The sequence below is a fragment of the Euprymna scolopes genome, chromosome 33 (assembly GCF_053919585.1).
Source record: "Euprymna scolopes isolate OS-2025 chromosome 33, ASM5391958v1, whole genome shotgun sequence".
In the NCBI taxonomy this organism is placed as follows: Eukaryota; Metazoa; Mollusca; class Cephalopoda; order Sepiida; family Sepiolidae; genus Euprymna; species Euprymna scolopes.
The window spans coordinates 52015933-52028746 of NC_136514.1; the positions used below are offsets into that span (position 1 = coordinate 52015933).

The following is a 12814-nucleotide window of genomic DNA, read 5'->3' on the forward strand; positions in this document are numbered from 1 at the left end:
CATCTCATTACTGTATGTATCTCACAAAGTTTGTGTTCAGTTTAGTACAACGTTATAATTGAAAACTGAACCCCCACGTGAAAAGTTATGATTTTTTTTTTTTCAATTTTTTTTTAATAATCTGTAAGCGAAAAAAAAAGTGAAAATTGTAGAATTTAAGGGGAGGAACTCTCGCCAACGTCCGCCCAACAAAAAATTATTTTTATTGTTAAAGAAAACTATATTATGAACTTTTAAATGCGTTTGGTTGGTTGGTTGTTTTTGTTTTACGGCATATGAACCCTTTTCGGGTTATTTAATGCCGAATCCAAAGATTTTGAAGAAAAGTTGTTAATAGAATATATTTGTTGTTTTCAAGTTGGTTTCTATTTAACCCATAGTTGGGACCCTAACAGGTACTATCACTCGGGGTCAGAGTGGACCTGGGAGCAATGGCAATTAAAGGGTGGCTCCACACTCCCCAAAGCCCGCAAGCTGGGGCCTCACCACTAGATATAGTTTAAGGTCATATCCAGGACCTTAAATGCGTTTGACTAATTTCTTTATTTTTTGTTTACGGTGAGGAGTGAGCGATCTTGATCGTGTTCACGTCGCTTATACGACGCTAGTATAGATGGACATCGGCCAATTCTCGTTACTACAATATACATATCATAACAGTGGTGATACCTGCCGTTAAAACAAAGGAATCGTCCGTTGCCCACACCAAACAAAACTAATATATAGTATCAGCAATGCCGAATGCCTATCGAGAGGAAATGGGCAGTTTAAGAGAAACCATCCCTCAAAACAACTATCCAGAGATCATGACATCAGCTCCAAGAAATCTGGACCAAACACCAAAGGGCACCATCCGAAAATTCACATTTGAATACCTAACATTAAGCAAGCTAGGTAGAAAGATCGATTTCGCCCTTCTATAAAAGCGACAGTAAATAGGTATAAATATTTAATATATATATATATATATATATATATATATATATATATATATATATATATATATATATATATATATATAGAGAGAGAGAGAGAGAGATATGCGGCCTGTAGTTTCGTTTTTGAAAAGAATAAACGCTTTAAAATAAGTGACACCACTAACAACTTAGCCAGTTTGGTAGAAAACGGACGCTTAGAAAATCGATTTCATTTTTTTTTTTTAAACAACAGTAAACAAGTAAGAATATTTGAAAAAAATATGCGGGAGGAAGGGTACGCAGTACGCACTAAAAAAATATTTCCCGTCATATATTTTACAGAAACTCCATTTTATTTGTAATTTCATTATAAAATGGATAAGTATCGAAAAGTTAATGAAAATCTGATCATTAGTTGATTTTTGCTAGATTTATTAAACACGGGTATGTTTTCACGTTCGGAATACTTACTATATGGGAACGTTATTTTAAAGCGTCAATTATGTAAACACGATTTTCGTCTCGCAATTTCATTTTCGTACGACGAAAAATTTGTTTTTTTTTAATTATTTCTAGTTTATTTTGCCCTTCTTTTCAATGGTTCCAAAGTTATATTGATAATATTAACTTAATCTATGCCCCCCCCCCCACCTCGCCAAACATTCACGAGCAACACTCGTCTAGCTGGAAACACTATCAATAATTTCCCCTGCTCTTTATATGTGCCTAAACCTAAACGTAGATTCCATGAACAAAGTTTCTTTCTTAGAACTGCACACCTGTGGAACCGTCTTCCATTTACCTACTTTCCAGCTGACTGCAATATAGCCGTCTTCAAGTCCAATGCAAACAAGTTCTTGATGAGCCACTTCACTTAAGTTAACAAATTTCCCGAATTTGAACTACTGACGATTACTATGATTCTGATAACTCTTTAACCCTCATCCTCGAATGGCTTCTGGTGACTCCCATGTAAAAAAAAAAACAAAAAAAAAACAAAACAAAAAAAAAAACAGTGACATCGCGTTACATGGGGGGGGGGGGTTTATTCTGTGGTGAATTTTTTTTTCTTTTACATGGAGGTCACCACTTATCAAGGCCCGGAAGCCACTCCGGGATAAGGGTTATTGCGTGTACAGTAATCAATGGGATAGTATTATCGTAGTAATCGTTAGTATTGGAGATTTGAGAAAGTGTCTTACTTAAGGGGGCGGTTCATCAGGAATTTGTTTATGTTGGACTTGAAGACATCCAAGTTGTAGTCAGGTGAGAAACAGATAGACAGAAGAGGGTTCCACTGACGTACGTGCACTTCTAAGGAAGCTTTGTTCATGGAATGCACGTTTTGGTTTTGGTACAGTTAAAGAGTAGGAAAATTTTTGACAGTGGTTTCAGGTAGACGGGTGTTTATCGTGTAAGATTGGCGAGGAGGAACCAGGGATTGGAGTTCAGACGAGCACTTGCCATGGAAGTAACGATAAAACAAAGACAGGCTCGCAACGTCTCTTCTGTGGGAGAGAGATTGCATGGAAGAGAAAGGGGCATCCCCTTCTAAGCCACGAAGTCTATTTTGTACTCTGTCGAGGATAGAATTTAATATGCGTTCAAGTTTTCTTGTTGTGTGTGCCAGTGCGTGTGTGCTCTAACTTAAGTACAGCAGTATATTACAAGAATATAAAAAAAATGAATTAGCAGACCTGTTTCCAGGTTTTGAGTGAACTATTTATGTGCCTGGATTTCTTGTCTTTTAATGCTCTACATTTCTTTCTTTCTTCTTCCCTTCGCTCCGTTCTTCCTTAGGCTGCAGTTTTTTTTTTTTTTTTTTTTTTTTTGTTTTACCTCCCATTCCCTCCAAAAATGTTTCTGGGATGCCTTTTCAGTTAATCTTGCCCACCATCTGACCCACACTCACATATTCCCCCCCCCCAAGTCCCCCCCCCCGTCAATCCCTACCCACCCGTCCGTTCCCCAAATCCACCAAGAAGCACTCATTTACCATCTTGAAAGTGTTACAGCCTGTTTCTTGATTTCCCTTCTTTCTTCCCTCAGTTGGAATAAGTACACGGCGTTGAATTTACAAACAGGATTAAACTATTTTTAACTTTTAATCTTTCAGAGATTCATATCTTTCAAAAGTTTAAAAGGTTTTCTTCAGCCAAATATTTCAGCTCGCCTGCAGACTAGTTAGTGTTGGGACGAATTGAAAATCGAGATAATAAAAAAAAAAAAAAGTCGGAATTTTTCGGGGTACCGGAATCGGGGAGAAAAGAATATGCCTATTTTTCTGATTCCTCAAACGATTCATATTTTTATTTTTATTTTTTTTTAAACTTAATTTTCCACGGATCGTGTTAATGATGAAATATTTACCAGTTTTAAACTACGAGTAAAACGAAAACTATACGTCATACACATTAGTGTATTTTTACGTTTGCGTAAAAGGGTTTGTATTAGTATGCATATAGATTCGAAAAAGTTGTCAAAAAACATAACAAATTATTATCAAAGGCATTTTCTACCTAACGGGATATTTTTTAGTGTTTTTTTTTTTTGTTTTTTTAATGTAACATGTTTATTTAGCTCGAAAAACATACTGTGTATTGGAAAATTAAAAATGGCGCCCGACTCTCAGATGAACACGGTAAGTTTGGGAAAAGGAGTTAGAAATAAAGAACTACACAAAATGCTGTTAAGACCTCACCGAATATATGTCAGCCTATGTCACGGTAACATATTGTGCGAGTTTCTAACAGTATTTTGTCTATTTTTTTATTTTTAACTCCTTTTCCCAAACTTGCCGTGTTCAACGGAGAGTCCGGCGCCATTTTTAATTTTCCAATACATGGGTAAACACTGTATATTTTTTGTTTGACCTGAATAAATATGTTACATTAAATAAAAACACAAAAAATATCCAGTAGGTAGAAAAGTAACTTATCTTGCCTTTGATAACATTTGTTATATATTTGTTTTTTGACAACTTGCAAACCCGCGAAAATATATGCCCATATAAGTTTTTGCGGAAATACGCCCCCCCCCCCATTATTTAGAAATTTTAAAAGAATAAAAATTTGGAATTTAGAACCGGTAATTGTATCGGAATCGAAAAAGTATTGGAATCGTCTAATTTACTAGTGAAAACGGTATTTGGTGGGTTTGAAAATTGTGGTGGCTGTGACCTAACGGCAATCCGACCCCCCTCTCAAAAACGACTCTGCATTTAAAAATTTGAAAATAATCAAAATCGGTTATTGTATCGGAATTTAGGGTATTTTTTTTTACGACCTGCCCCAGCGCAGTATAAACACTCCCAACCACCCCAAGTTAAGAACGGCTTTCGGAATGAACACTCCCAAACCTCCCCATGTTAAGAACGGCTTTCGAGGTTGGGGGTGTTTATTCAGAAAGCCGTTCTTTACATGGGGAGGTTGGGGTGTTAATAATACGCTGGGGCACGTCGTAAAAATTTACCGAATTTAGATTTTAGAACAAAATCGATAATTGTATCGGAATCGGGGAAAATATTGGAACCGTCTGCTCCCTGTTACAGACTGCCTTTGATGTGTATGAAGATTGTGGTGACTGCGACTTAACGGGCCACAGATAGTTTAATTTATTAGAAGTGTTCAAGCCTCTGTATAAGGCGTAGTTGGTCAATGGAGATGTGTTCATCTGTTAAGTGGTTAACAACGTTGACTGTAAAAACGGAATGTGCCAGGTTCGCATCTAGTTTTTTCCACAGAAACACTTCCATCTAACCCACATCTGACCTTGTGTCTCATCTCTCGGGGGTAGAAGCTTGATAAATACTCTTAAGTCTGAAACAGCATTTTCACGGATAACAACCGTATGTAACAGAGCGCGGACGTGCGTATGGCAGATGTATGCAAATACCGAGCTGTGTGCAAAGTGATGTCTCTGTAAAGAAAAAGACTATAAAATTGAACACACGTGCGGACCGAAGATCACTTTAGAGAAGACGATCTCGTTAAAGAATGAGAACTAAAGGTTGTTTCTTAAAACCTGAAACAGCGAGTTGAAGTTCTTTGCTATCCTTTGTCTCCTTTGCGACTGAGTCTACAACGTGTTGGGCCCCTTTTAACGTTACGCGTAGATCATAACATAAAAAAGCTCTAAATGTAGACTTCCTTGACTAATGTTGTTCCTATTGACTCCAAATTTTTTTTTTTTTTTTTTTTTTTTTTAAATGTGCCTATATTTTGTTTGCGGCAATGCTGAGAAAATATATTAGCTTTGTGAGTGTGTTTTGTGTAGTTTTTAATTTTTAACTAGACATACATATCATTTTCTCTTATTATAATAGATTTTCAAACAAACATTTTTCGTAGCATCCGAATACAAAGTAGCGAACCATCATTTTGATGTGTAATCCATGTAATATTTGCTTGTTCCTCCCTTAATTACTCCGTAGGTTACGCTTTGAAAAGGCCTAATACAATTTTTAAAGGCCAACCTGCTTTAAATTCGCGAAATTTGGCTTCATAAAGTCCAATCTGGCAACCCTGTATAAGAATATGAGAGTGATCTCCCTTTGACCTAGCTCGTTTTCGAATATATATCAATAGGATAGTGTGTGTGTTATTTATTTTGTGTGTCACGCTTACATCCGAATGACTATTGTTTAATCATGGATTCCCATTTCTTATAATAAATAATTTTACCAAGAATTCTTCATAAGTTTTGGTTTCGGTTAAAACTGACGGAACCCAAGCTTATTTCGATTTAAACTGATGCACCCAAGTCATATGGGCATATTATTATTATTATTGAAATCGCAACTTTATAATATATAAAAATCGATAAAGCATTAACTCTATAACAATATATACGAAATCTGCAAGAATTAAAATATCATATTTAAGCGTACTTTACGACCGGGCTATGCCGGGCGTCCCTGCAAGCTTTTGCAGTTTTAACAAAAGAGCTACAATAATATCAGTGTCTCAGTTTCCGCTGAACATGCACAGAAACATCAATTTATTGTATATGAATAAGTCACCTGTGGAATTTCCACAGGTCCCTCTAATCATTATGATAATACATTATCATTTTTATAATAGTGCCAGAAAGGAACTCATAGTAATTTCCATGTGCAGTGGTTTTTCACCAAAGAAAAAGTTAATCAAACTTTATGTAAAAAAGGGAACAGTCGAAAGAAACAGAGCAAAAAAATATTTAAAAAGGTGCTGGACCGAAAAAAATAAATTAGATTGTCGCTTACAATATAATTTTATTTGTATTGAACTATGTAGCACAATAGTACTTTCTGAGTATTTTTAGTACTTATTAATTTATCTCAGTTGTATATTTAAAATACAAACGACACTATTTTCATAGGAATGTTAATAAACTCATATTTGCTGTGTGTTATTTTTTATGTCCCATAAACTAATTTTATGTCATTCAGAAAAATATCAGCTTCATCGAGACATTTGTTGATTGAATATATTTCCACGGGTACTGCTAGTCACTATTTTTTTACTGTATAAAATTAAACTACATGATTACTCTTTTTATATAACATAAAATTAAAAGGATCGTTATCTATAAATAATGATTATTGCATTTTTGACGAAAGTATTTTTATTTGTTTTAAAATCACCCCCTCTCCCTTTCTCTCTCTCTCAAAAAAAAAAAAAAAAAATCCTACTTCTCATTTTCATTAGACTCAAATAACCCAATTTCGTTGTTCATAGAGAGGATATTGTTTCAGAAAAAATACGAACGAGAATTCTGGTTAGTTGGTATTAAAATGTGAATAACGAAATTAAAAAAAAAAAAAAAAAAAAAAATCAAGTGACATAAATAAAGAAATAAGTGCCACCCCCCTCCCAGAATAGCTAATAAAAAAAAACCTGAAGGAAAATTTAACAATTTACGGTGCTTGTGCAGTTTAGCAAAGACATTAAAAACCTAAGATAAAATAAAAAAAAAATTCTATTTCTGTTATGGAATGAAGTTCTTATAAAAGTATCGTTTAATTTGATTTAGTTTTTTTTTGTTTTTTTTTAATTTTTATTTTTTTTACAGAGGAAAATCAAATTTTAGTAAGATCAATCGCGACGGAGCCATCTTAGCAATTTCCAGCTATATGGAGAGGGACGCCAGGGGAAATAACTCTACCTAATTCTTGAAATTTGCCAAGACGCAGATGAAGGTCTAATAATTTAAAAAATATATTTTGAAACTTTTTTTTCAAAGCTAAAAATAATCTCGTAAAATTTTGGCAAACTCCAAGAATTAGATTAGCAAATCAACAACAAATAAGTAACAGAAAAAACAGCTGTTGTAAATCGACAAATATTTTTTAATAGACTTTTCGGCTTTCGGGGCTGCGTTCAAAGTGTACCACCGGTTTTGTCCCCAGTCAGTGAATAAAAAATCCTTCTAGACCGAGGTAATTTTTATCCCAATTCAACGTTTTTTTTTGTTTTTTTTTTTTGAAAAGCTAAATAATAGTCACATTATTGCTTATAAATTAACCTTGTGTCTCTTTGCCCACGTGGGGATGCTAATAATTGGGAACTTATTTAATTTGGTAAAGTAGCCGACCTATGAATATCTCTGAAGCAGACGAGATTCCGGGCATTTTTTCGTCATTTTTCTGTTATTGAGTAATTTATTATATAAATGGCCTCTTTTTAAAATTTTCTTGTCATTTTTATTTTAGCTGGGGATGGGTCATCCTACCGGATACTAGACATTTCAACTGTTATCTCATATTCTAACACAAAGATTTAAGATTCTAACCGCCCTTTAAGTGCAATTGTTTGTATCTCTCCTGCACTTGGTTCCCCGAGTATACTTGTCAGGTAGTTTTTGATTTTTTTTCATGAGCCCAGTTGCTTCCATAATAACTAGCATGATGAAGACCATCCTAAGAGTCCAGTTTTATTGTTCATGTCGTACATAAGACATTCCGTTATTTTTTTTTATATCAACCCTTTTTATTACACCATCATCGAAAACACTTTAAGAATTTTTTTTTATCATTTTGGTAATGCTGAAGATGGGGCATCAGACATTCACACGTCATCTCAAATATTGCAACCGAGAGATCTCTAAGATTCTAACCGCACTTCTAAGTGCAATTCTTCCGTTTCATTTTACTTCAGTCGAATTTCTTAGAAATCAAGCGATCCCATTTCGGAGGTTAACACTTGATGTCTATATGAGTGTTATATCCTTACTGCAAGAATACAGCAAGAAACACGGGGTTATGGGTGAAAGACAAAGGGGTTTACTTACAAGGGAATACATGTGATATAAGAGTTACTCTATATATTTTCTTATTCTCTTCCGGTCTTTTTTTTCCTTCTACCTCAGTCACGTGAGAGGGTCAATATATCCATAGTTCATTTCATCTATGAAAGGATGTTAGGTTATTCCATTACATCAATGAGACACAAAGATATTCGAATATTTTATTAACGTACTCATCGAATATTTTATTAACGTACTCATCGAATATTTTATTAACGTACTCATCGGATATTTTATTAACGTACTCATCGAATATTTTATTGAAGTACTCATCGAATATTTTATTGAAGTACTCATCGAATATTTTATTAACGTACTCATCGAATATTTTATTGAAGTACTCATCGAATATTTTATTAACGTACTCATCGAATATTTTATTAACGTACTCATCGAATATTTTATTAACGTACTCATCGAATATTTTATTAACGTACTCATCGAATATTTTATTAACGTACTCATCGAATATTTTATTGAAGTACTCATCGAATATTTTATTAACGTACTCATCGAATATTTTATTAACGTACTCATCGAATATTTTATTAACGTACTCATCGAATATTTTATTGAAGTACTCATCGAATATTTTATTAACGTACTCATCGAATATTTTATTAACGTACTCATCGAATATTTTATTAACGTACTCATCGAATATTTTATTGAAGTACTCATCGAATATTTTATTAACGTACTCATCGAATATTTTATTAACGTACTCATCGAATATTTTATTAACGTACTCATCGAATATTTTATTAACGTACTCATCGAATATTTTATTAACGTACTCATCGAATATTTTATTGAAGTACTCATCGAATATTTTATTAACGTACTCATCGAATATTTTATTAACGTACTCATCGAATATTTTATTGAAGTACTCATCGAATATTTTATTGAAGTACTCATCGAATATTTTATTAACGTACTCATCGAATATTTTATTAACGTACTCATCGAATATTTTATTAACGTACTCATCGAATATTTTATTGAAGTACTCATCGAATATTTTATTGAAGTACTCATCGAATATTTTATTGAAGTACTCATCGAATATTTTATTAACGTACTCATCGAATATTTTATTAACGTACTCATCGAATATTTTATTAACGTACTCATCGAATATTTTATTAACGTACTCATCGAATATTTTATTGAAGTACTCATTTACCGCCCAAACACTATTAGCAAAGAAATGAAGAACATAATTTTTCTCTTTGCAATTGAAAATGTAAATATGTTATAGTATACCTTACCTATTGTCTTTTTTCTATTACTGGATCCCAGAACAAGAATTCATCTAGTCTGGTGGAGAATCCAGCTTCATGCTGTTACTTGAAGTAACATCGTTTGGAGAAGGTGCACCATTCCTCGTAAAACCCAATATGAGTTAGACATGACGAGGAAATTTTATTTAGGCAACGAATATTATGCTATTTTGAATATTTAGTCAGGGTTTATTTGTAGACATGCCAGGTTGTTCTGACAGACCGCTGTACAAAGAAACCCGAGACACTCGGAGACAGTGCCTGGTAGCCATCCAAGTTCTCTCTAGTAGGCATTCAAGTTGCATCCAATAGGTATTTTGTGTGTATGTGTCCAGCTAAAAAAGGAGAACTGACTGAACTTTCGTATTCATTAAGATAATATATTTTTTCTGTATAACGGTATATCAAAACTTGGAGATATTGCCAAACCACAATTCTCATTAATTGCTAAATATTGCAAAAAAAAAAAATAATAATACACATTTTAACTTGTAATTAATTTATTTGGTAATTCTATAGATGAAAAGGAAAGCTATACGAGCCCGATTATTTCCGATTGTGATTTAGGGAACGGACGGGAAATGATGGATTGCAATCGTCGAACAGTCAATTAGTACACATTAAATAAAACAGCTTTTTCACTTTTTTCTCTGTGTTAAGCTTAAAGTCAATTACCTCCCTTACCTCTTTGTTAGGAATGAAGTTTATTACCTTTCTTCCAATAAGTGATCAATTTTTTTATGAGTTTTTTTTTGTTTTTGTTTTTATTTTTTAGGGCAATTTTTTTTTAACCCTAGGTCTAAATAAAAAAGGTGTATTCTGTTTACATCGGTTGGCATTGGGGGGGGGGCAGGTCATGAAAATGTTTCATTAAAATTATTTATTTGTTCGGAAAAAGAAGAAAAAAACTATTTCGGAAAAAAATATCTTGTTTGTTATTTATTTGACCAAGAAAAAAAAATTGGAATTATACCCCCCCCCCCCTCCCAAGCAATGCAGAAAGTGCCCAACCGGGTTTTGCTGAGCATTGTTCTCAGAGTTATCTTTAAATAAAGCGCACCGCACCACACCACCAGCTAAATATATTTTTTAAATAAGCAAAACTAATATCCCTATTTACTTGCCTTCCCACGAGGGCAAAGATATACACAAGATCGATTTTTAATGTGGGGGAAAATCCGTATACTCAAAATAAAATACTTTAATGACAAAAAAAAAAAAAAAAAAAAAAATGCATTGGTCTAGAAAGATTTCTACTTCTCTGATTGAGAATAGAAAATATAAAGTTTAGTATCAGAAGAGAGGTTCTCCTGTAGAAGACTTCTCCCTGAAATACTTTCGTTTTTTCTCGATCACATGCCCCTATTCCAAATTCGTAGCAGCAGACCGATATCAGTGGGCTTTTTTTTAATGTTAGACTGACATAAATTATTGCATTGTAAAAAATACTTGAATTAAAACAAAAATCATTTTACGCGTTTCGAATTGCCAAATTCCATTTGATTCAGGGACTGGATAACTTTCGGATTATAATATGATTGTTATCCGATGTAATCCACAGTGATCTCGCACAAATAAAGAATTTTCATTGATCCTGTGTAGCGTCACAACCAAAATGACAACAACTGTCCAAACACAATTTGCAGTGATCCGATAGACCGAAATATGTTGATGAAGTAGAAGTTTTGCAGTATAGTACAAAATATTATGTATCTCCAAAAATGAAAGCAAAACCATACAAAAACTGCTAAAAACCAAACAAGAAAACAATGTAAAAAAAAAAAAAAAAAAAAAAATTAAACTTGAGTATAGTTGGAGTCGGATAAAAAAAATTCCGACCCTGACTCCAGCTAAAAAACCCCGATTCTATCTAACTCCGATTCCGCAACCCTGATTAAAATTAAAAAAAAAATGTAGGTTGTAAAAATAATCAAGTTGAGAAGACAAAATTCGATTTAGGAACAATTCATTTTAAAATGAGTAATGTCGGATAAAAAAAATTCTTTTTGTTAATTAAGCGACAATAATTAATTTTTTTCCTTTTTTGCTTGATTTTGTATTTAACCGGACGATCTCATTTTATCAAATGGATGTGAAGGATGATAACGTACGTGTAAGGGTGAACAAGTTTATTGCGTAGGTTTTCGTGTTATTTCGATATTCTTCATCAGCAATAAAAGGCCTTTTGTGATTTGGATATTCGGATGGATTTAAAAATAATGCAAATGTTTGGCGAAGGTTGGGTGGAGCATTTATAGTTTGGGGTGTGACGAGGGAGTGCAGAAGATCGAGTCCCAAATGACTCGGGCGGCGGCGGCAGCAGCGTCACAGTGTATTATTCCAGACAATATGAAGTTGTTCACTGTAGACCACCTGCAACTCGCTTTCACTTTCATCGTCAAATCTTTTTCAAATTTCATTTTTTTTTAATGTCTCCCTTAAGCTCTCTCTCGCCCTCACTCGATTTTTAGTTAAAAAGAACTATTATATGTCTACTAGCGGCCGGCGCCGCCATTTTATTTTATTTATTTTTTTTTTTTTAATTTATTTCGGCACCAAAATAAGCAGTCCAAACCATTCTTGTAACGGCCTTTTCTGTTAATTACGGTATAATGCTGGTCCTATGCAGTTACCCAACTTCCCAGGTTTTGCCGTCTCTTTGAGAAGGGGTTAGTTTAATTCTGATTGCAGAAGACGCCTCTACAGAGGAATGCCGACGAGGCTACCCAGCCGTTTTATTTATTTATTTATTTTTTTTAGTGGATCAAAGTGTTCCTCCTCGGGAGCGCTGACTTTTAAATCATAGTTTCCGACCCTTGTCACATTTTTCACTTGTAGGAGAGAAATAAATACTAGCAGAAGTACTCGCTATAAAACGGATTTCATACGTCGGTACAATCGCATATTTATCGAGCCAAGCGACTTCCGCTTTTTAAAGTCGTCCGCACTAAATGCTGTAACTTACGTACGGGAAAAAATGGTGGAATATAGATAGGGGTTTGAAAGCCGATTTATAATTTTTTTTTTTTTTTTTTTTTTTTTTTTTTTAAGAATATTTGTACATGTGGGTGGGTGGGGGGGTTATTAAACATGTTTTCACGGCGAGCTAATTCAGCTAAATTTTCAAGTTAAACAAATTAATTGTAAAAATCCTTTGAAAGATAAAAATTAGTAAAACAAAGCCCTAAGATATTGAATTAAATAATAATAAAACACCTTGTTTGTACAAAAAATAGTTTAAGTAGCTCCCCCAAACAGAGAGATTATCGTTTCGTTCAACTGAAAGAAAATAAAATCCTCATCACACGGATTAATACGGAAGGCCAA

General features: G+C 33.7%; 1 protein-coding gene across 2 annotated transcripts in view; it reads left to right on the plus strand.

Moving 5' to 3' along the window:
* Positions 1–12814, plus strand: part of LOC145258220 (zinc finger protein GLI3-like) — a 682857-nt gene that overhangs the window by 580014 nt on the left and 90029 nt on the right. The gene's annotated exons all lie outside the window — the stretch shown is intronic.